The following is a 23,690-nucleotide window of genomic DNA, read 5'->3' as shown; positions in this document are numbered from 1 at the left end:
GGTCCCCAGTTCAATTCTCTAGAAGCATTTTTATACTAATAGGATTCTGCTCATTATCAAGAGAGATTCGAAGGTCAGATAAGTACATGGATCTATTAGAAGGGTTTTGACAGGTAGAGATGAAAGAAAGAGCAGGAAGGATACAAAAGTCATGCAAGAGACTCATACCTATAAAATTTTTAAATATTTTTTATCCAAAAAATATTTTTGGATATTTTTATTTACATTTCAAATGTTATTCCCTTTCCGGTTTCCCGGACATAAGACCCCTATCCCATCCCCCTCCCCTTCTTCTATAAGGGTATTCCCCTCCCCATCGACCTCCCTTTACTGCCCCCTGACATTCCCCTACACTGGGGGTCCAACCTTAGCAGGAGCAAGGACTTCTCCCATTGGAAACCAACAATGCCATCCTCTGCTACATATGCAGTTGGAGCCATGGGTCAGTCCACGTATAGTCTTTGGGTAGTGGTTTAGTCCCTGGGAGCTCTGGTTGATTGGTATTGTTGTTCTTATGGGGTTACATGTCCCTTCAGCTCTTTCAGTCCTTTTTCTAATTCCACCAACGGGGATCCCATTCTCAGTTCAGTGGTTCACTGCTGGCATTCGCCTCTGTATTTGACATGCTCTGGCTGTGTCTCATATAAATTTTATGTCCTTTTATTTTTGGATGATTCTTACAAGCTGCACATAATTTTAGTTTTGATTTAATTTTGTCTTTGTTTTCTAATAAAGAGATTTTGCCCATTTACATTTTTTGTTTAACTGACTTGGTCTTCTTACAGAGAGAAACCACTGTCTTTAGTTTTAATTCATAACAGACTCTTCCTTCTTTCCCTCACAGACTCTGCTCTCTAATCTTTAGTGCCTCTTTCCCTTTGCTTTCCTAGTGCTCAGGAAGAACGTTTCATTCCATGCTGACTAACTTAATTTTTTTAAAAAAATTCCATATATTGCAATCATTTTTCATTTTCATTTTGAGATCTTTGAGCCACAAATGGAAATATAAGCAACATCCACATCCCTACCATCCATGATCAATGTGTCAATAATCTTTACTGCCTCTTAGCTTCAAATTCACCTTCACTGTAGGTCTTAAAGTTGTCCGGTTTTGCCATACCAAACCCACCCCCAACCTGTAAATGCATCTCCTTTATCTGCTGTGCTACACTTTAAAGATAGAGGTCGTTAGAGGAATACTGCCTTGCTTCCATGATATCTCCGACTGCAGCATGTGGAAGAGCCCCTGGTGTTGTCTCTACAGTGGCTTACACTGGCTCCCCTGATTTCGTCGGCTTACCAGCTATGGGTGTCTATGGAGAGACATCTGTGGCGAAGTCATGCCCCCCTGAGATCGGAGTATCTCTTCTCAGATGAGGGTTTCATCTAAGTAAGTGTTCTTTTTTTTTTTTTTTTTTTGGTTCTTTTTTTCGGAGCTGGGGACCGAACCCAGGGCCTTGTGCTTCCTAGGTAAGCGCTCTACCACTGAGCTAAATCCCCAGCCCCTAAGTAAGTGTTCTTAGCCCTGGAAGTAGTAAGTGTTCCCCAATCTTACTGTGTCTCTCCCTCCACCCTTCTTTTCTTCCCTGTGAAGGTCCCCATACCTCCCTTAATCACCTTTTATTAGCTAACCCCCGTATACATAACCTGCCTTGTGAAGGGTATTTAGCCCAGCATTCTGTGCATACAAGGGAAGAGTCCTGCCACTGAGCAGCACTGGCAGCCCCCTATTTAACTTTTTGCGTGTGTTAAATTTTTCCAGGTTTCGTTTCATTTTGCTTTTTGAGACAGGCTGTCCTAGAACTCTATCGGTAGACCAGGTTGTCCTTGAATTTACAAGGATCTGCCTGTCTCTGCCTCCCGAGAGCTGGGATTAAAGGAGTGTGCCACCACAGCCTGGCTTTTTCCAGGCTTTTGTCTCTTGATTGGATCCTAGATGATAAATTTGTTAAAGTTGGTATTTTTGCAGGGCCTGGTGTAGAAATTCCCCTGGAGGAATTAAAAGGTGGCATGTCCACCTTTTAATCTTGTTTATGGTATATTTTGCCTTCAATAAGATATAATTTTAGGGGCTGGAGAGATGGCTCAGAGGTTAAGAGCAGTGACTGCTCTTCCATTGGTCGTGAGTTCAATTCTCAGTAACCACATGGTGGCTCACAACCATCTGTAACAGGATCCAATGGCCCCTTCTGGTGTGTCTAAAGAGGGTGACAGTGTATTCACATACATACATAAAATAAATAAATCTTTAAAATATGTGGCTATATATAATTTAGTAATGTTAAATATATTTTAAAGGGTCTTACTATGCTTTTCTTTTGAATATGAAATAATCACCTTGGGCTGTGAGCAATCTTTTCCAGTATCTCTTCTAATTGTTTTTCATGTTGAAGACACTAGAACATCTGTATTTTATTTTTGTGACTGGTGTGTCACACACAGCTCTATTATTAAGTAGTATTTCTTTCCCCCAGTGATTAGTGGCGACATCTCTAACATATGCTGTGATCCCCTATATAAATATAAACGTGTTCCTGGGCTCTCGGTTCTTCTGGTGTATTTATCTGCTCCTGTATGAATTAGGATTGAAAATTTCCAATAGGAGTCTCAACATTCTTGTGACTTCAAAATGAAAGCTTGCGTTTATGCCCATACTTTCTGAGGCAACTCCATGGAACTACTCAAGGACCCATGTTCCTTCCATCCTCAGGCTCAATCTTCCCTCGAAACCCACGCACCGACACATTTGAGTTCAGACTGCCGGGGGAGAGAGGAACGGACTCTGAAGACGGCAACCCTGCTGCTTTAAGGATGTAACTCGGAAGGGAGACTTCTCACGCTTGCTCAGATTCTATTAGCAAGAATACATTCTCATAGCTTCACCGCCCCCCACCCAGAAAAGCCTTAGAAGTGCCGTGCCCTGCTAAGCTGCCATGCGCTGAGCCATCGCTCTATCCGGAGAAGGAGACTCTAGATTTAGGTGAATAGGTGGTATCTTCACGATGCACCGTGGCCAACGTCACACTGTTTCAACGATTATTTCCACTTACCAGCCAGCTCCCTCCTGATCAGCGAAGGGCTCCAATGGCTCAAGCATCCTGCCTTACACGGCTTTAGGTATCCGTCGCTGACTTATAAACCACCCCAGGACTTAGTGCCTTAAACAATGAGCAAAGATGGTGGAGGTCAGAGATGACATCCTTGAGCCTAAGTTGCTATGCAAATGATTCCAACTTTGGCAACATGGAGCTCCATCAGTTGGCTTTCAAATCTCTCAGATTCCTTTTATATTTGAGCACTTGTAATTTTGGGTACTACAGGATACTCCAGACTCTATGTATTTCCCATCTTTGTTCTAGAATTCATCATTTCTCCACAGACCTTTTAGAGTTCTCTTAGGGGAGGAGTGGTATTAAAAACAGAGCTAGAAGCGCTAGCTGGAGTCGTTGCTGCTGGAATTCACTACTTTTAAGTACCAATGCTCTCATCCCTAGAACATTCCATATGCAAGCATCTGCACATTAAAGCGTTTCTCCAATTCTAAGTCATCACCACATACTCAATTACCCTACCTATGTGTAGCTTAGTGCTACGGTGAAGACCTTGACTCCCATTCCATAATGAATGCATCTGTTCAACCACAGTAGACAAGTTCATGGTTGTTATTATTTAGGTCAGTATACAAAATAGTGGATGGTAATGTGACATCTGCACATGCATGTGTCACACTTTGCTCTTATTTGTCCCACTGACTGTACCATCGCCACGTCCCTCACTCCAACGGGTTCCCTTTCTTCCTCCAGTTACTTCTCCTTTTGTTATCTATTCCATGTGTTCCCTTGTTCTCTACTCTTTCCACCTCCCTCAAGATCTCTCCCCTCCCCCTCACCACCACCCTCTTTCCAGCTTCTTGGCCTATAAGGGTAATACACACTTAGACGTGCACACACAAACACAGCAGTTTAAACCTAAGCGTCACACAGGAGAGGAACCAGGCAGCTTTAACCTTCCTGAATCCGGCTTATTTCACTTAACATAGTGAGTTCCCGTTGTATGCATTTCTGTGGAAACACAGTTTCATTTTCCTTTGTAGCTGCATAAAATTACATTGTGCATATTTTTACCCGTCTAGGCTGGTTCCATTTCCTAGCAGTGGCAAATAAAACAGAAGTGTAAGTCCCTCCACCGTATGTCAACCTACAGTCCTTTGGGTAAATACCCAAGAGTGCTATAGCTGGAGCATTTACTCTTCCATGCAATTCTAAATATTTAATTAATTATCACTGATTTACTCATTAACCATGAATTATTTAGAAATCTGATTTTTAATTTTAAGCCATGGAGAGGTTTGCTTTCTCTCTCTCTCTCTCTCTCTCTCTCTCTCTCTCTCTCTCTCTCTCTCTCTTTCATTGTAATTTGAGAACATGTTCTGTCTAAGATTGTGGGGGCGGGTACACACTTGTGATCCTGGTACTTGGAAAGCCAGGGATCCTGAGTTCTAAACCAGCCAGTTCTAGGGTACAGAGCAAGACTCTGTCAAAAGCAACAACAGGAGCTGGAGAGATGGTTCAACTGTTAAGTACTCTGGCTGCTCTTGAAGAGAACCAGGGTTTGATTCCCAGTGCCCATACGGTGGTCACAACCCTCTCTGTAACTCTAGTTCCAGAAAATTCCCTGCCCTCTTCTGGCCTTCTGTCAGCACTACATGAATATGGCTGACAGACACCCCTAACATCAAGTGCTATTTTTAATGTGCATTGATATTTTGCCTGCATTTGTGTTTGTGTGAGGGCATTGGATCCCCTGGAACTGAAGATGAAGTTGCGAGCTGCCATGTGGGTGCTGGGAATTGAACCCGGGTTCTTTGGAAGAGCAGCCAGTACTCTGACCAACTGAGCCATCTCTCCAGTCCCCATATAAATATAAATATAAATATAAATACAAATACAAATACAAATACAAATACAAATACAAATACAAATATAAATATAAATATAAATATAAATATAAATATAAATATAGGGATTGGGGATTTGGCTCAGTGGTAGAGCACTTGCCTAGCAAGCACAAGGCCCTGGGTTCGGTCCCCAGCTCCGAAAAAAAGATTAGAAAAAAAAATAAATATAATAATAATAATAATAATAATAATAACAAACAGTGCCCTGTCCAGTGTCCTGTGTGCTTTCTCTGGGATACTTTGGGGTTTCCTCTATGTCTAATATGTAGATATATTTCTTGCACATAACTGGAGAAATTATAAATTTAGATACAACAAAGGTTCACCATTAAAAAATGACTCTGAAAATGTACAAACTATTCAAATGTTTGGGGCAACACAGACTGAAGAAAATATTAAATTCATGCTGTTCTTCTGCAATGTAAACTCCTCAGACATTAAAAAAAAAAAACCAAAGACTGAAAAAGAGTAAACAAAAATGAAAACAAATATTGACTACCAGTGGTGGGAATGTAGGTGATTTTTCTTCTTCTCAAAATAGTGCGTAGGGGCTGGAGAGATGTCTTACTGGTTAGAGCACTTGCTGCTTTTCCAGAGGATGCAGGTTCGGTTCCCTGTACCCACATCGGGTGGCTCACAGCTGCACTCATCTTCAGTTCCCGGGAATCCAAGGCCCCCTGAGAGACTCCACAGGAACAAGGCACCCAGACAAAAATCTTAAAATAACAATGTTTATTTAATTTATAGGACAACAACAAAAAGTCCTGGAAAGATTGGTTTGATAAGTCAATAATGCATCAAAATCTTTAACTGAACAGACAGCTTTGGAACAGCTTTGTGGTTGGGAGTGTGCAAGGATCTGTGTATCCGAGGTTGAGAAATCAAGGTCACCTTCTCCAGGGACTGACTCCTCACTTAGGAGGGGCAGGGCAAGCACAGGGACCTTCCAGCACAGTAGACTGAGAAGGCCTCATGGATTTCCATGCATGGAAAGGTAGACTTGAGTGGGAGAAATAGTTTAAACTTCTCAAGGGATCAGGGGCATGTGAGTTCCTTGATGGGCTTGGATCCCAGGAACAGACTCAGGGAAGAAGAGAGCCAGTGACGAGGCTGGTAATTCTAAAAGTTGATGTTCATGATTTTATAATCTAATGATCCTTAAGCGTGCGATCTCATTGCTGCTTACCCATATCTAGATGATGCACACTGTGAGGAAGATATTACTACTTTCATATCCACATTTAGGAGGCGGGAATTAGAGCTGGTGAGATGGCTCAGTAGGTAAAGGTGTTGGCCCCACAGCCTGGAAACCTGAGTTTAATCCCCAGAACCCAGGTAAAGGCAGAGGAAGCCAACTTCACAAAGTTATCTTATGACCTCTGTATGTGTGCTATGGTGTGCACACCCTCCCCAACACACACATCATGACCACACATGTGGCACGCATAAATACATACGGATAAAAACCTCATACGCATAAAATAAGATAAATCCTTTAAAATGTCATTGTGGGGCTGGAGAGATGGCTCGGCGGTTAAGAGCACTGACTGCTCTTCCAGAGGTCATGAGTTCAAATTCCAGCAACCACATGGTGGCTCACAACCATCTGTAAGGAGATCCGATGCCCTCTTCTGGTGTGTCTGAAGACAGGGACAGTGTACTCGTCATATATAAAATGAATAAATAAAATCTTTTAAAAAATGTCATTGTGTATATATAGCATATTTTCTTTATCCATGCATGGATTGGTAGGTTAATTCCTCTTCCTTGCTGTTATGGATAGAGCAGCCGTGAACATGGACATGCACATATTTCAATAGCCGCAGAGCCCTTTTGGCTCCAGTTTCCACTGTACCTGTTGCAATTACGTATTCCCCCCACCCCCACATCCTCACCAGCATGTGCTGTCTTTTGTTGTTTCTGTTTGTGATAGCTATTCTGACTAGGGTGTAATAGACTCTCAAAACAGGTCTAATTTGCATTTCTGTGATAGCTAAGGATGTTGAGTTCTATATATATATATATATATATATATATATATATATCTCCATCAGCCATTTGTGTTGTTCCTTCTGAGAGCTGCCTGCTGTGTTCCTTAGACCATTGGTTAGTTGGAAGTTTGGGGTTTTTTTAATTCTTGCAGAAAATAATTCTTTTTAAATGCAATCAGAAAGAGCCACGGAGCAGCTCAGTGGGGTTGTCTGATTCAGCAAGAAGGATATTATAAGTGTCCTTTCAAAGAGGGATGAGGGGCTGGCAGTATGTATGGCTCAGTGAGGGACGTTCTTGTCACAAGTCACAGGAGCTGAGGGGCGTGGACTAACCCAGAAGTAGAAAGTTAAGCTAGATGCAACAGCCAAGACCCTAAAACCTGGGTGGTCTTTCGTGGAACTGATCTCTAGCCCTTCGCTGGCCACAGAAGGAGCCCATCCCGCTATCCCAGGTAGCAGCGGGCCTCAGTACTGGGGGTTCAGGGCCGTCACAGTCTGTGCTGGCATTCAGCTCCTTTAGAGTTCGTCAGACTTGCAGAATGAATTTATGAACGCATTTCTGCCTCTCACCTACAGCTTCTTGCCACAAAAGCCCCGTTCTCCATTCCTAAGGTCCAAACCCAGACATCCCTCCTCCTGCCCCTGTAGGATACCCCCTCCATCAGCCTGACTTCTCATTCCTTCTTCCTGCTCAGGTATCTGTGAGCCTGGCTCTGGGAAGAACTGAGGCCATTGGGCTCCCAACCCCATGCGTTGCCACCCCACTCCACCTCGAGTCAATACTGACTCTCCCTCGGGTTTCTCATCTCTCTGCTAAGCTGCACTCTTAACTAGCAGGCGTCTGTATCACAGACCATCTCAAATCTATTTTGAAAGAGGATTGGAAGGCACGAAAAAGATAGCTCATCAGTTCAGGGCACTTGTTGCTCGTGGCGTCTCACAACCATCTGTAACTCCAGTTCTGGGGAACCGATGTCCTCTTTTGGCCTCCATGGGCACCAAGGCACATACCTGATATACTTACATACATGCAGACAAAACACTCATACAAATAATAAAATTTTTTTTAAAAAAAAGAAAGGGTCGGGTGTGACCTCATCAATGACATAGCTGCTGTCTCAACAATTAGTTACTGTGACCTAACACAGTGTGCCAAATGTCATGAAGAAGCTTGAAATACGGGATTGGGGATTTAGCTCAGTGGTAGAGCACTTGCCTAACAAGCACAAGGCCCTGGGTTCGGTCCCCAGCTCTGAAAAAAAAAAAAAAGAAATTTAAGAAGCTTGAAATACAAAGGGTAATGGAGACAGCTTGCAGCTCCTGTCCTTCTATGGTATATGTTGGGCAGATACTAAGAAGTATACTCAGGGCTGGGGAAGCTATGCAACAGGAAAGCACTTGTCCAGCATACTCAGGGACCTGGGTTCAATACCTAGGACCATATTTTAAAACTATAAAAAGTATATGAGTGTCTGCACACACACACACACACACACACACACACACACACACACACACACACACGATAAGTACATCAAAAGAAGAGAGCACAATTCCGAGGGCCTACTCTAGTTCTGCACAGAAGGCAGGACAGGAACATTTGGTGAGCAGTTCGAAGGGTGCTGACACCCAGTCCAGCCTATAAATTTTCCCTTTAAGCTCTGCTTTATCCACATCCCACCAACTCCAATACAAAGTACATTCATTGTCATTGAGTCCTAAACAATCAACAATGTCTGTGGATTTTCTTTTACCCCACAGAGAGTGCAGGAGTGAGGTTCTCCAGTTCGAAGCCTGTGGGGCTTTTGTTAGCTCTCTTCCTGTGGTTGATTCCTAATTTTATTGCTTGGTGAGCTGAACACATGTTCCGTGCAACGGCAATTCCCTGGGATGTTTTTAAGACTTCCCTTGTGACCTAATAAGTGTTAACACTGGGTTGCGCTAATTGTCTAATTGAAAGAAAACACACCGAATTTTTGGGTATGTCAATGCCATTAGAAGGATTATGGAAAAGATCATGAGACTTGATATATGGAAAGGTTGCCCGAAAGAGCATCAGAAGCCGAGGGAAGGAATACATGAAGGTCTTGGGCAGAAAGGAGCAGTGGGTTTGGAGGCATCGCTAGAGAGAGCTAGGAGAAGGCAGGCAGTGATGGACGGGGTAGGAAGACAGATTATAAGTAAATGAAATACAAAGTAATATAAACAAACAACCAAACAGCTTTGCAAGACCCAATCACAGCACACACACACGCACACACGCGCACAGGCGCGCACACACACACACAGACACGCACGCACACACACAGACACGCACGCACACACACGCTCTCACACTCTGCCATGCCTGCTAGTGTCCATCCAGAACTACCTGGTGCTGGGAGTTTTGGGGTCAGAAAGTCAACTCCTGAAGCCAGTGCATCCTGAATCTTTGATTCAGCCGTGGGAAGCCTTTGTCTTTCTGTTTTTCCTTGGCCCAAGTTCCTGAGGTTAATACCAACTTCTCACAGAGACGCTGAGTTTCAGCAGGGTTTGGGGGACAGACAGCACACAGGTGCACAGATTTGCCAGCGCCCATCTAGGTCCTGCGTGGATCCTCTCTAGTCGACTTCCCCAACTCCCACCCCATAGGTGTAGGTTGAACTGCTCCAGCTACAGTGCTCTGGGGGCCCATGATTAGGGTGCTTGTCCAGGGTCAGCTGAGACTTTGGACGGCTCCGTTTCTGCACCAGTAAAAATGGACACAATAACTCGACCCACCGCCTGTTAGAGGAAGGGTTGGATGAGACAATAATTCACTTTAAGCACCTGGCCCGGAGCCTGGCACACGAGCGAGCGCTCGGTAAGCGTGAGTGTTATACGGTGCCGGGATCCAGCCCCCCACCTCCATCTCCGTCCCACTACGGATGCTGGCTAAATGGTCGTCAGGACCGGGACAGCATAGGAGATGGCCGCTGGCTAAGGGCTGGAGCGGGCCGATCCGCCCGATCCGCCCTCCCCGCCTCGCGCTTCATCGCTCTGGCCCGGCCAAGGGCAGCGCCAAGGGCGACCGCGGAGGGCGCAGCTGCCCAAGGCGGGCGCAGCGCCGCCCCCACCCCAGCCCGGCGCGGACTCTCCGGACCATCCAACTTCATTTCCACTTCAATTTTATCAGCGGCTGGGGAGCCAGGCTGGAGATAGGAGACCGGCCCTGACACGAATTAGCCCGCTGATTGCCCGATACGGCCGGGCCGGTCTCCTGCGCGCGCCGCCCTAGCCTCTCCTTTGTGTTCGCCTGGCCTCGCAGCCTTGGCTTCCCGCGGCGCTCGCCCCGCAGGCGAGATATTTTGCTTTTGGCGTCTCCATCAAACCGAGACCGGGCGTGCTTCCCCGGCTGGCACCCCAGCAAGGGCGGGCGAGGGGGACCGGCAGGTCACCTGGCATCCGTGTATTTGTGTGCGCGCGCGGCCGGGAGGGGGTGGCTCACTGCTCTTTCCCCGCAGCGCTTCTGGCTGCCCAAGGACAGGCTGCTACCAACTGGGAAGAGTATCCCAGGAGAAGTCTGTCTGGGCTTTTACAGGCCATCCTTCTTAATCCTCGCAAGAACCTTGGGAAACCAGATAGTTAGAGAAGGGAACTGTGGAGGTTCCAAGACAAGGTCGCAGGGCGCCTGAGCCTAGGTGATCAGTCAGGATCCGGGGGTTGAACTCTCTTCACTCCCAGAACCTTGGTGGAGATGGTATTTATGCAATTGGTATGTCACTCTTCTACCTACTACAGGAGCTGAACTTCCTTAAGTTTGTTGCAGCAGCCGAGTCGTGTGTAGTGAAGGTAATGGAGGCTCTAGGGCCTCAAAAACTGAGGGAATCAACTCCTTTCCCTCCTGTTTGCCTCCCACCAAAACACCACTTGCCCCTGTATCCACACCCTCTCTCTAGGTTTGAGCCAAAGCAAGGGCCCTTTATCTGTCCCTGCTAGACTAGCTAGACTGATGGTGGAGGACCAGGATTCCTGACTGTGATGCTGGGGATGGGGCGAGGAGGTGTCCGAAGTCCATTCCAGTGCCCGCAGTGGGAATATAGTAGCTTGCCTGGCTCCCTACCTCTATTTCCGGGGTGCTGCTGGGGGAAATTTATGTCCCTCTCAGGTTTGGGAACCAATCCCACACTAAAAAGAAAGAAGAAAGAGAAAAAGAAATGATTTTAATTTTTTTTAGGTCCAGAAATGAAGCAGAAGTGAGTAAATTTTAATGAAACGGTGCAAAAATGACATCATTTACTCAGAAATCATTAATTTGTCAGCATTAATATTTCAGCTACAACATTGCCTGTCATTTTGTGCCTGCAATGACTGATAAATCTATAAAAGTGTGCTGCTAATTTACTGAATATTTATGTGCAGTGTCATTGGCAGAGTAAGAATGGAATTTATTTCATGCCGAGTTCTGCGGGAGAACATTCCCCACAAACCTTGATCCTGGTGGGTGGGGGAAGACAGGGGGAGCCTCCAGGATTCCTGGAAAACTGATGACAGGGAATGCATAGAGAGAGAGGGTCCCAGGCTTGGACCCCAGTGCACACAGGAGGGACACCCCTTCCTCTTCAGCTCTAGTGGCACAATGGAATCCCTCCAGTCGCCACAAAGGCTCCCACCCTCAGGAGGAGTCCTGAGTTCTACGTCCCCCACACCATCATCAGGAAAGTGGAGAGCAGGTCCCAGGGGTCCAAAGGAGATCTGGGAAGAGATGGAGTCAGGCACCTGAGTGACTCTTGTGGCTCTGAGAAGGGTCTCAATGTCCCCATCTGGATCACAGGACACTCCCAGTCCTTGCCCAAGTGGTTGAGCAGAGCCTGCAAAGCGCCCCAGGGAGGACCAGCAGAGAGGAATGCCAAGGGCAGAGCATCATCGGTTGATGCTACTTGAGCTTGTCACAAGCCACACTTCCTGGTGACTCTCTAGTCCTAGCAGTAGCTAGGGGTGCGAGTGGGGGATGACTGTTCGTTGAAATGCTGCCACTTTACAGAAGGCAAAGTCAAGGATCTCAGATGGGTGCCAGCTGCACACTGAGCCCTCGCTGGCTCTTCCCCATCCCCCAGCTCAACAAAGGACAAATCCGGAGTTTTGTACAATTTTGCTCAATTTCCTGCCTGAATGGCACGGGTCTGACCCTCTGCAGGTGCTCAGGAAATGCTCTTGGAATCAATAAAGGATGCTAAATCTCCCATCTTCTGAAAGTTCTGTGTGTGCCCTTCCTGCCTCCCCACACTCCATGGGAGCTGCCTCAGTGGCCTCCTGTCATTCTCCTGATGCCTCTCCTGTGGCTTTTTTTCTCTTCCACCCACTCCGAGGAGATTCTCCAGAATGCTTACCTGGACTACTGCAGTAGCACGCTCCTACTCACAGTCTTTCTCGCCAGGGCATTGATGACTCATTCCTTTAACTCCAACACTTGGGAGGCAAAGGCAGGCAGATCTCTGAGTTCAAGGACAGCCTGGTCTACACAATGAGTCCCGTGATAGCCAGGGCTACACAGAGAAACCATGTCTCAAAAACAACAGTAACAATAACCAAAAACAAAAACTAGTCCTTCTGCTTCAGTTTCTCTCCTCTAACACAACCAAGCTGTCCTGTCTCCAGGAACTCACTCCCTGGCTCAGAAACCTCCAGAGACCCTTTGAGGCCATCAGCCAGCCTTACCCTTGTCTCTCACAAACTCTCACCATTTCACACACACACACACACACACACACACACACACACACACACACACCACACACACACCACACACACACACCACACACACACACCACACACACACACCACACACCACACACACACACCACACACACCACACACACACACACACACACCACACACACACCACACACACACACCACACACACACCACACACACACACCACACACACACACCACACACCACACACACACACCACACACACCACACACACACACACCACACACACACACCACACACCACACACACACACCACACACACACCACACACACACACCACACACACACCACACACACACACCACACACACACCACACACCACACACACACACCACACACACCACACACACACACACCACACACACACCACACACACACACCACACACACACACCACACACCACACACACACACACCACACACACACTCACACACCACACACACACATACACACCACACACACACATACACACCACACACACCACACACACACACACACACACACACACACACACACCATCTCCAAGCCTCTGCTCTCCCATCCACCTGGTGTTCCCCCACCTTCCATGATACACAGTGAAATCCCCTCTGCCCTTCCAGCCTATCTCGCCCTTCCACCCTTTTTCTTGGCAGCACCATTTGTCTGGGAGTCACCTGTTCTTCCATCCAGTGCTTGGTAAGAGAGCCTGACAAGACGAGGAAGGCAGGGGTGCCCAATGGCTTCACCCTCAGGACTACATGTGGCCTTGAACATCCCTATCTATGAAATGGCCTGGTGCAGCTCTGTCCAAGTCTGTCCCGTGCACATTTGGATGACAGCACCTGCTGTACAGCAGCGTCTCAATAAATAGCGAATGACAGAGCTCTAACCGTCTGCTTCATGCCAAGGTTCTGATGTTCCATAGTTTGGTGTTGTTTATAGAGAGTCTTGGTTGGGGTTTGGGGAGCTGCTTTGCCACCTACATGGAGAAGTGACCCATGGGTTGGACTCCCCTATCCGTGGTTCATACCTGAGGAAGGTGAGGCTAAGATGTTGGAGGACTTTAAGTTTGTACTGAGGTCCTCCTCTCTAAATCAGGGCTCTCCCGCTGTGACCCAAAGCTTTCTTTTGCCTCACTGTTAACATAAACCCCAAACCAGTAGCCTGCAAGGACATGTAGGATTAAGATCTTCAGTCCCTACCAAATTCAGTGTTCCTGAAGCAAAGCCACATGTCTTCTGACTGTCCCTTCAACACTCTGCACTCCCTGCCACTTCTTTATTCTCCCTATGTACTAGAAGTTGAGCCTAAGCCCTTCCCACGAGCTAAGCATGTGCCACACTGATACATCCACAACCCTTTTTAATTTTTTTTTTAAAATTTGAGATGGGGTTACATTAGGTTGCCCAGGTTAGCCTCGAACTCACTATATGGTCCTAGTTAGCCTGGAACCTGCCAGCCTCCTGCCTAAGCCTCCTGGGTAGCTGGAATTACAGGCCTGTACCATCTCCATTCCGACTTCTTGACCCTTCAACTTGTTCCCTGTACGTAGCCTCAGGGTTCCTCCTTCTCAGACTCTTCTTGTCCACCAAAGCTTAATAGAGGCATTTTGTGACGTCAGTCACCTCTTGTGGTTTTGTACAGCATTGGCCTGTTTCTTGCCTATGCCCTACATCATGAGGGTGGAAATCGATATCTCTACCCTGATTGCCTGTGTCAGGCCTCTGGAACAGCAGAGTGGCTGTTGGTCAGATGGATCTGGACCCTACAGTTCTGCTTAGACATCGGAAAGCAGAAGGACCAACTCCCCACTCCCCAGAGGCCCTGGCTGTCCTGGCTGGCATTGGTGAGGAGGCAAGAGTGGTCGGGGATGGGGCACCAAGAATTGAAGGGGGCATGGACTTCCGGGAGCTAAATCCAAGAGAGGCCAAGCTGGAAGTCACTGCCCATCTTCTGCCCTCGCTCCCCCCCACACCCACCCCTCCGCAGCCTCACACTCATTTCCTTCCCCCAGCCAGTCTCATTTACTTTCCCTAAAAGCCGCTGGAGGAGCCAATATGTACGTGATGAATATTTCATCTCCTGTATGTGGGTTGGCGGGAGAGCTGTGATCACCCGGGGAGGGAGCGCTGCCCAGCCATGCCTGGGAAGAAGGGGCTGAGAAGGACAAGGCTAGCAATTGGATCTCAGAGAAGGTTCCTGAACTCACCCTCCTGCTGACCTTGGTATGGGAGACTCGGGGAGGGTCTGGTTGGGCACCCACACTTCCTCCAGCTTAGGAACTTTTAGTTTTCTCTGCCTTCCATCAGTATCCAGGGGAGGACTCTGGCTCGGGATCCGGGGTTCTGGCTGTGAACACCAAAGATGCTCGCATAGACATAAGCATGCCCTGATCTTCATCTGTAGTGGCTTCAAACTAGGAATGCTGTGAACTGTGCACCCAGGGACTCTGCTGGGGAGCCACCATCTGGGTAAAGAAGGAAGAACAGCTAGGGCCTTCAGAAGGAGGGGTGGGGAGGGGTGAACCAATTCTTTATGCTCACCCTTAATCCCTCCATCTCTCTCCAGGACCTGGCTTAGCATTGGCCAAAGCTCCTTCCCTGGTTAAGAAGCAGTTAACCCTCCTTAAGCCCCAGCTTTCCTGCCCGGAAACGCATGGGTCATATTACCTGTTGAGGTCATTCTGACGGGACAGCATGGTGCCTGACAGGTCAGGGGGCCAGGACTCACAGGTTTGAGTGTGACCACCACACACATACAGACTCTATTTTCACCATAACCATCGCAATTACCACCATCACCATCACACCAACACCAACACCAACACCACACCACACCACCATCATCATCATCATCACCACCATCACCATCATCACCATCATCACCACCACTGTCACATTTCATCCACCTCTGGCTAGAGAACAGAGGTCTACAGTCACCTTCTCCCCCAGGGCCTCTCTCCATTCTCATGCTCTTGCCTCCACCTACACCTATCTTACACCTTACACCTTGCAGCTCCCTGATGAATGGGGTGGAAAGGAGGTTCCTCCTGGATCTCAGCCTGAGGAAAACAAATGGCCCTTGTGTGTCCCCTTCATTGTGGGACTGGCCCTCTGCAGCCAGATCCTGCCCTTCCCCCACTGGTCAGGAGCAATCCCCTCTTGTCTCCACCCACCACATTACCCTCTGAATACTCTCATTATACCATTACTAATTAGGGCTGCTCAGCAAATTGGCGGCTGCATTAGAGGGAGACAGTGTGCGGGAGCATATGGCATAATATCGTATTAATGAACACTCTAAATTCAAACCCGGGTCAGCTGCTCGCTTCTTGCTGGTGTCACCCACACTGCAGGGAAGGAGGGGGCGGAAAAGCAGTCAACCTTTCCCTGGCTTTCCTTGCCTGTTTCCAAAGGTGCATTCCCCAGTGTGGGCTGGCTAGGCCTGGTTGGGTGGAGAGTGGTCATTTCTGGCATGTGGGGACAGAAACTGGAGTATGGATCTAAGCATGGGCTGCAGGAGGGCCTCCCCTCACTGTAGACAGTGGACATACATAATTATAACTAACAGTAGCCCAGGGTCCAGGGCCATGATGGCCACCTAGATTACCTTGGTGTCCCCCAATGCACCTGTCGAGGGAGCTCGGCACAAGAAGCAGAATAAAGGACACAGTTCAGGGTGCTTTCCCAAGGTCATGGTGGCTAAGCTGGAACCCCAAAGCCTTGCTTTTCCTGCTCTGTTCAAACCCATTGGAGAGTGGTGTTGACAGTGATCACAATATCCCAGGAGTGACAACAGTCTTCCTTCCCTTTCCCATGATGCACAGAGAACATGCAGTGTGCCAAATACAGGGGATAGTCTACATGTCCTAGGGGAGATGTGCAGTGTGGGTCACTTGGACCACACTGGGTCAAGGTGCACCCCAAGTGAGATTCTGTGAAGAATGGGAATAGTTGAGGCAAAGGTGATATCTGTCTCTTTTCTTCCAGGTCAAGTAGAACAGGGTCCACCAATGTCTGGGTGCCCAGGACTGTATCCCTCTGAGGTGTCCTGATTGCTGCCTCTGAGCAAGTGTGGGGACGTTGCTAGGAGAGCCTCCTCTTACACCTGTTTTACTATCTGCAGGCTGGTGTCAGCGACCTGACAGGATGGCTGGTCCTCAATTTACTTCAAGGCTGAGCTGACTGCTCTATGCCTGCTGAGCCCAGGGAGTGAGGGACTGGTCCTTTCCATAGCTTCCATCTCTGCTCAGACTCATCTTTACTCTGCACAAAGGCTCCCTCAATATGGTCTCCCTAGGACGCCTTCCTTTGCTGACTACGGAGTTCTTAGTGTCTGAGAATGTCTTAGAGACTCCTTCTCTAAGGTATCCCCACCTCGAACACTGGGTCTGTCTGTCAAAGGGAAGTGTGGAAGAGCTTGGACATATTTTCCCCCAATCAACACAAACAGCTCCCCCTGTCTGCCCAGCCCTAGCCCCAGGCTCTGGGAGCAGGACTTCCAGGAAGAGGGATCTTTGGGATAACTCAAGTGTGTGTGTGTGTGTGTGTGTGTGTGTGTGTGTGTGTGTGTGTGTGTGTGTGTAGGGGAAGTGCTCTGGACTAAGACTCAAGGTGGAGTAGATTTCCCGATGAGCCACTGGGTAAGCCCCCTACAGGCTTTTCTCTAGCTTCATCTTTGAGAACTGAGTCCCCATCCCCTCTTCCCCTGCAGCTCCTATCTTCCTTTGCGGGAAGGGGGCAGCATGAAGATCTGTAGGGCTCTGAGGCCCCAAAGGCCTACTAGAAGGGTGTGACAGGGCTTCCTGTCAGAGCACTGGAGTCTCCTGGATCTCTCCTCTCTCAGGTCTGACAGGGACATGGAGTTGTGGTCTGCCTTGGGAGGGGCGTGTGATGCAGACTGGATGTGGGCAGGGATAAGAGTAGTGTCAAGGCAGCAGAAATTTGATCTCCACAGTCTACCTGTGGTCAGCAAAATCGCTATGTCCATGTTACTTTAGTCAGGACTGTGGAGTACCTTTGTGAAAGACCCACTGGTTGGATCTAGACTGACCTTACAGACCCTCTAGAGTCCCCCAGTCTGCTCTGGAGCTTGAAGCCCTTTTCTTCTCCAAAGCCTCCTGCTGGACCCTCTGAGGCAACAGAGGAGGCAGGATGGGAGGCAGGGTGAAATTCCAAGGCCCTCTCCCAGATCCCTAGAGTCTGGGTTGGGGTGACTTCGCTTACCTAGGCCTAGTGGAGTAGGGTTGGAGGACCCTGAATATACCCACCTCTAGTTCCTTGGCTGGCTTCTGAGTCCCTGGCTTTGTCTGCCACCACTCATTCCACGGTCATAGGATCGGTTTCCTTTGTCTCCAAGACCTGCAGATCATTGCCTTGCTCCCTACAGGTCTCCCAGCAGGGAAACCCAGGAGAAGTAAATAATTGTCACCCTTCCCAGCCTGGATCAGCAGGGCAGAAGGTGGGGTGACATCAAACCATGGATGCCAATTACTTTGTCTGCCCCTACCAAGCCAACCCTCTCCACTCCCCACAGCGGGAGCTCCCACCTCCTGGCAGGGAAGTAAACAGGCCAGAGAGGTGTTGGCAGAGCTCTGGAGTTTAGAGGGAGGTGTCCAGGCTTGTCCATGAGGTGGTGTGCCCATCCCCCCTCTGTCTCCTGGAGGCAGTGTTGCAGCTTTGCCATGACACATTAGACTGTGTGTGTGTGTGTGTGTGTGTGTGTGTGTGTGTGTGTGTGTGTGTGAGAGAGAGAGAGAGAGAGAGAGAGAGAGAGAGAGAGAGAGAGAGAATATCAGCACTACCTTGAGGATAGGCTATGGCTGAGCTAGCAGGGAGCTGAGCCTGGGACTGGAGAAATAAGGTGAGTTTCTCAGGTGGTAAGACCAGCTTAGCAGAGCTCCAGGTCTGCTCCCCTGTCTTTCCACGTGTGAAACCTCCCCCTCCCCCACCATGGCTAGAACTCAGTTCAAGGACTCACTGATCCCTGAACCCCAAACTAACATTTCATATGTACATTTCACTGACTGGGTGTGAAGCACAAGAATGAAACCAGCTACATAATTTGCAATTCCCAGTGCAAAACAGAAGTGTAGGGTCCTTTGTTCAGAAAGTATTAAGAAGAGAGCATTAACGCATTAGACCTTTTAAGCTCAGGGCTCTGTGCACAGTTCACCAGTCTGTGAATCCAGTCCTGGTTATGAGGTCATGCCTGCTCCTTCAGCAGCCAGAAAACTTCACATATATTCTAGAAGTCTCCCTGCCTGGAGTCAAGATACCACTGTCACAGACATTCCCTCCATATCCCCTGCTAAGAGCAGTCAGAATTTCTTCAGTTTGGAGAAGAAAAACCAGCTTGGTATCCTGTACATAGGCTCCCCCCAGGATCAATGGGGAGCTTCGGGGATCCAATTAGAGATAGATAGATAGATAGATAGATAGATAGATAGATAGATAGATAGATAGATAGATAGATGATAGATAGATAGGCAGACAGATAGATAGTTGTTTGCCGGGGGCTCTGACACCCAAGGGAGAAGCCGCCCAGAGCCAAGGATCTGTCACATGAGCTCGCGCTCTCTCTCTCTCTCTCTCTCTCTCTCTCTTTCTCTCTCTCTCCCCCGCTCTCATTTTTTAAGGCCAGGTCTTACTTTGTAGTCCAAGTTGACCTCAAATTCACTCATAGCGTCAAGTCCTCCCTTCTCCCACCTCAGCCTTCTGAGAGATGGAATGATGGGCACGAGCCACCCATCATGCCTAGCTAGCTCTGTGGGTTTCAGAAGAAACCAGGATCCAGGCTTTTCTGGATGCTGTGTTTGCTCAGTGCTTCCAGTAAGAAGGCTTTTACTGCTCACTTGAGTGGTTTGCAATGCAGAGACCCCTGTGGCAAGTGTTCCCGTGTTCACAGCTGCACATACACGTGCAAGAGCCCAAGTGTACAGTGGGAAGGTTTACCCACCTCACACCAATGCTGCCCTAGTTGGTGCCCTGGCCTCCAAGATGGAGGGCATGTTCCTATCCTCAGGCATCTGCATTGGAATTCAGGCCCTTGCCAACCTGTTCCCTGCTCGCTAACTATAAACTATCTGATTTATATTCATTAACCAGTACTAGACAGCAGCAGGCACGGCAAACTTCAGTGGGGGACATGCCTCCATCGACAGCCAACTACATTCAGTTAATTAAGGGGCTGTAATTGTTGTACAGGACAAGGGTCCCCAGGGCACAGGCTTTGTAAATAACTACCCTCTACTGCCCCCATCCCCCACCCCTCCCTCCCTGCCCAGTCTCCTTCCCAGATCTTAAAAACCAGGTAAAGGAGCTGAGGTTACATAGACTATGGAAAGAGGCAGAGCTTGGGGTGTGGTGAGAATGTATATGATCCCTGACCTAAGGTGGGCTGAGGAGAGGGTCATCAGGACAGAGGAACCTGGGTTTTACTGCTCACACTGACCAAGGCCAAGTAGGAGAGCCTGCCTCGTGTGTGCAATGGTGCTTATGTGTGTTCACGCATGCACTCCTAACTTACACAGGCTAGGTGCTCATGCTATTGGCTTCTTGCCTGCTTGCCTGTCCATCCTCTGAGCTCAGCCTAGTCAGATGGGGTCAGGCAGAGAACTGAATAGAGTCATCTCACCAACGCAAAAACTGGAAGGACATGGCTTTTATAGGCCTCTGATAAAGGGCCAGGCATGGTGAGGCATACTTGTAGCCCCAGCCTCTTAAGCCAGCCTAGACAACTAAGTGAGACCCTATCTATAATTTAAAATAAGAATAAAAAAGGGGTCTGAGGATGTAACTAACTCAGTTAACAAGTTCTTATCTAATAGATTCAAGGCCATGAATTCAGCATGGGGAAGGGGGGTGTGCTTCCATCGACAGGCTGACTACATTCAGTTAATTAAGGGGCTGTAATTGTTGTACAGGACAAGGGTCCCCAGGGCACAGACTTTGTAAATAACTACCCTCTACTGCCCCCTCTACAGCATGGGAGGAGGTGTTGAAAAGAAGAGACAGAGGGAGGAGGTAGTTGTAATGAGCAAGGTTCATTCCCTTTGGAACTCTTGGACTACTGGGTAACTTACAGTTCATTAGTGGAGGGGTAGGTCCTTTCATCTGAACTTAGAGGTGGACAGGGCGAGATCTGTGGACTAATGAGGGACATGTACCCATAGAAAACAGTGACAAACAGATGTCACACAAGGCAGTAAAGATCCCAGAAAAGGGCCATAGACACCTTACTGAGAGAGACAGGTAAGGCTAGGGACAAGAGCTTTGACTCAAGGGATAATCCAACCTCAGGAGCAAATAAATTTGAATGGAGCTTGCACCTGTTTGTCCAAGTGCCTACTTGTGTCAGGGACAAAATAACAGACAAGGTTGCTGGTGTGGGTGGAGGCCAGATATGGATGTAGTTCAGATGTAGGAGCACTTGTCACAAAAGTACAAGGCCTTGGGTTGGATCCCCTGACACAAAAAGAAGAAGAAGGAGGAGGAAGAAGAGGAAGGGGAGGAGGAAGAGGAGGAGGAGGAGGAGGAGGAGGAGGAGGAGGAGGAGGAGGAGGAGGAGGGAAGAAACAAAATGAGATAGTGTGCTTGAGTGTATACTTGTGTGTGTGTGTGTGTGTGATAGCTGTGCATAGTGTTCTATGACACATGCATGTTCTCCAAGTATCTGCTGAGTGAATTTTACATTTCAAACACTCCCTGAGCATAAAATAAAGCTGCAAATGTGATAGAAAGGATTTCTGGCCTTACAGAATTTACAGAGACCAGTCTGTATGTGTGGGAATATGTGTACATGGTACATGTCTATGCCCTGTGTTCACACGTGTGTGTTTACATCCTGAGAGTGCATTCCTTCATTCTGTTCAGGGTGGAGAGAGGCATAGCTCCCTCTTGGAACTGGTAAACGGCACACTCCTGACTTCAACCCCTTGCTATGGGAACAGGGAACCTCCATGGGTTTTCTTATCAGCCTGAAAAGGGATCAGCTGTCCACCAGTCTCTGAATAATCACCCTGAGCCAAATCCTTCCTCCCTGGCAAAGCTGGAATCATCTGTGTCGAACCTCCAACTCACCCCCACTCCACTCAGGTCAGCTACAACCCTCCAAGTGGCTTTTGACGAGATATTCCAGAAGTGGGTCTTTCACTTGAATCTGTCTGATGGAGTCTAGCAAAGGAGAGAAAATAAGTTTCTCTATCCTTCCCCCAGCCTTCCGCCCCCATTCCCACCTATCAGCCCTTATCTGAAAGAAAAATTAGAGCGTTATTAGGAGTTTCATTAGGGGTGAGCAGGTGGAGAATGAAATTACATCTCGGCTCCTTCTCAGCCCCTGTAAGTATTAAGTGGTTTGATCAATGGTGTTCACACAATTAATTCTGCCTGATTGCAGAGAGTGGCTTTATCGACAGTTAGGTTTCCCCAACTTTGTCTAGCATCTGAAAGTGCCTTCAGGATGCGTGGAGAGTGGGGCTGAGGCTGGTGGTGAAGCCCTTTGCTGAATGCCACATTCAGCTCGCATATCATTTAGGAAATGAAGGTATCATGATAAGATTAAATGGATAGTTCCAGACTAGAGGAGGCAAGGCAGTCCACCTCCTGCCTCCTGTTTATCCTCGTGACCAGCATTCCCAGAGTAGAATTAGCCTCCTTGGGGTGGTCAGGCAGCATTCTCTCCATCTGGCCTCTCTTGTGTACTGTCCCAGGTAACTCCTGATAACTCACTCAAATCCCAGCTGCTTCTGTTTAACCATGAACTTTGACTGGGTCTCTGAGGATGTGGATGGCTGCTGGGCACAGTGCTTTGTGGAATACATTCTTTGTTTTAGAGTCAGCTAGCCTCAAACTTATAGATAATATGAGCTCCCCTTCCTTCTCCCTCTACCACTGAGTTACATCCCCAGTTCCCCAACTTTTAATTTATTTAATTAGCAAGGTTTTGTTTTTGTTTGTTAGTTTGGGGTTTTAGTTTGTTTGTTTGGTTGGTTTTTGGCTTGTTCATTTGATTTGGTTTTCTTTTCTTTTCTTTTTTTTCTTTTTGTAGACAAATGGCCTCAAACTCATTATATCAAAACTTTTTGTTACTGTTTTGTTTTGAGGCAAGGTCTCTCTATCATGTAGCTCTGGCTGTCCTGGAACTCTCTGAGTAGACCAGGCTGGCCTTGAACCCCCAGAAAGCCACCTGCCTCTGCCTCCCTAGTGCTAAGATTAAAGGCATGACACTACATCCAGCTCAAAGCTTTTTTCTTAAAGACAAGGTCCCCTGTAGGCAAAGCTAGCCTTGAACCCCTGATCCTCTTGCCCCTCTCTCCATCTGCCAAGTGCAGGCTTGTGTTACTACAACTGCTAAAAGACAGTTTATATTTTGATTTTATGTGTGATTGAGATGACCCCAGGGCCTTCCTTATGCTAGGCAAGTGCTTTGCCAAGAGACCATATCCCCAGCCTGACCTTGAACTTCTGAGCCTCCTGCCTCTAACCTTCAGTGTACTGAAACTATAGAATATCCACTCAATTCTAGAATCAACCTATATCTTGGGAAGTGGCAAGGAGGAGGGTGTCTTGGGCTATGGGTACAATGAGATGCTGGGAAGGGACCACAGAGCAAGGTGAGGGGAAGGTGGACGAGGCTGGAGAATAAGGCAGAAGGTTCTAGTTCTTTATTCTTTGAGCCTCACCAAGGGGCACAAACCACTTGAAGAGACCTCTAAGCTGGAGAAACGGTGTGCTTTTTAGTCCCTTCAGCAGATAACAAAGCAAAATTTGGAAGTCCCACACCAGGAGGTGGTGGCACTTCTGAGAGGAAGGAGAATTGGCCTTCCTGATCAGAGCCTCCTCCTCCTTGAGGGGAGCCAACATCCAACATTATACTCAGCTGCACTTTTCCTATCAGGGCCATGAGACCCCTTCTCACCTGTATCTCCCAGGAATTCCTGGCATGACCCTTGCCAGTTTAGACAGGGATGACAGACCATACCTCCAAGTCCTGAAGTGCCCCAAAGCCCCACAGGAGGAAAATGATTCTA

At 47.9% G+C, this 23,690-nt stretch overlaps 1 long non-coding RNA gene across 1 annotated transcript; it reads right to left on the bottom strand.

Annotated features, from left to right (window-relative positions):
- Positions 1–10,374: 10,374 nt before the first annotated feature.
- Positions 10,375–18,229, bottom strand: LOC134480634 (uncharacterized). Its single transcript, XR_010055276.1, has 3 exons — positions 17,931–18,229; positions 12,297–12,452; positions 10,375–11,661 (listed from the first exon to the last, which is right to left on the bottom strand). It is a non-coding gene; the product is annotated as an uncharacterized LOC134480634 (long non-coding RNA).
- Positions 18,230–23,690: the final 5,461 nt, after the last annotated feature.

Source organism: Rattus norvegicus, chromosome 10, assembly GCF_036323735.1.
Source record: "Rattus norvegicus strain BN/NHsdMcwi chromosome 10, GRCr8, whole genome shotgun sequence".
In the NCBI taxonomy this organism is placed as follows: domain Eukaryota; kingdom Metazoa; phylum Chordata; class Mammalia; order Rodentia; family Muridae; genus Rattus; species Rattus norvegicus.
This window is presented reverse-complemented; position numbering and strand designations above follow the sequence as displayed.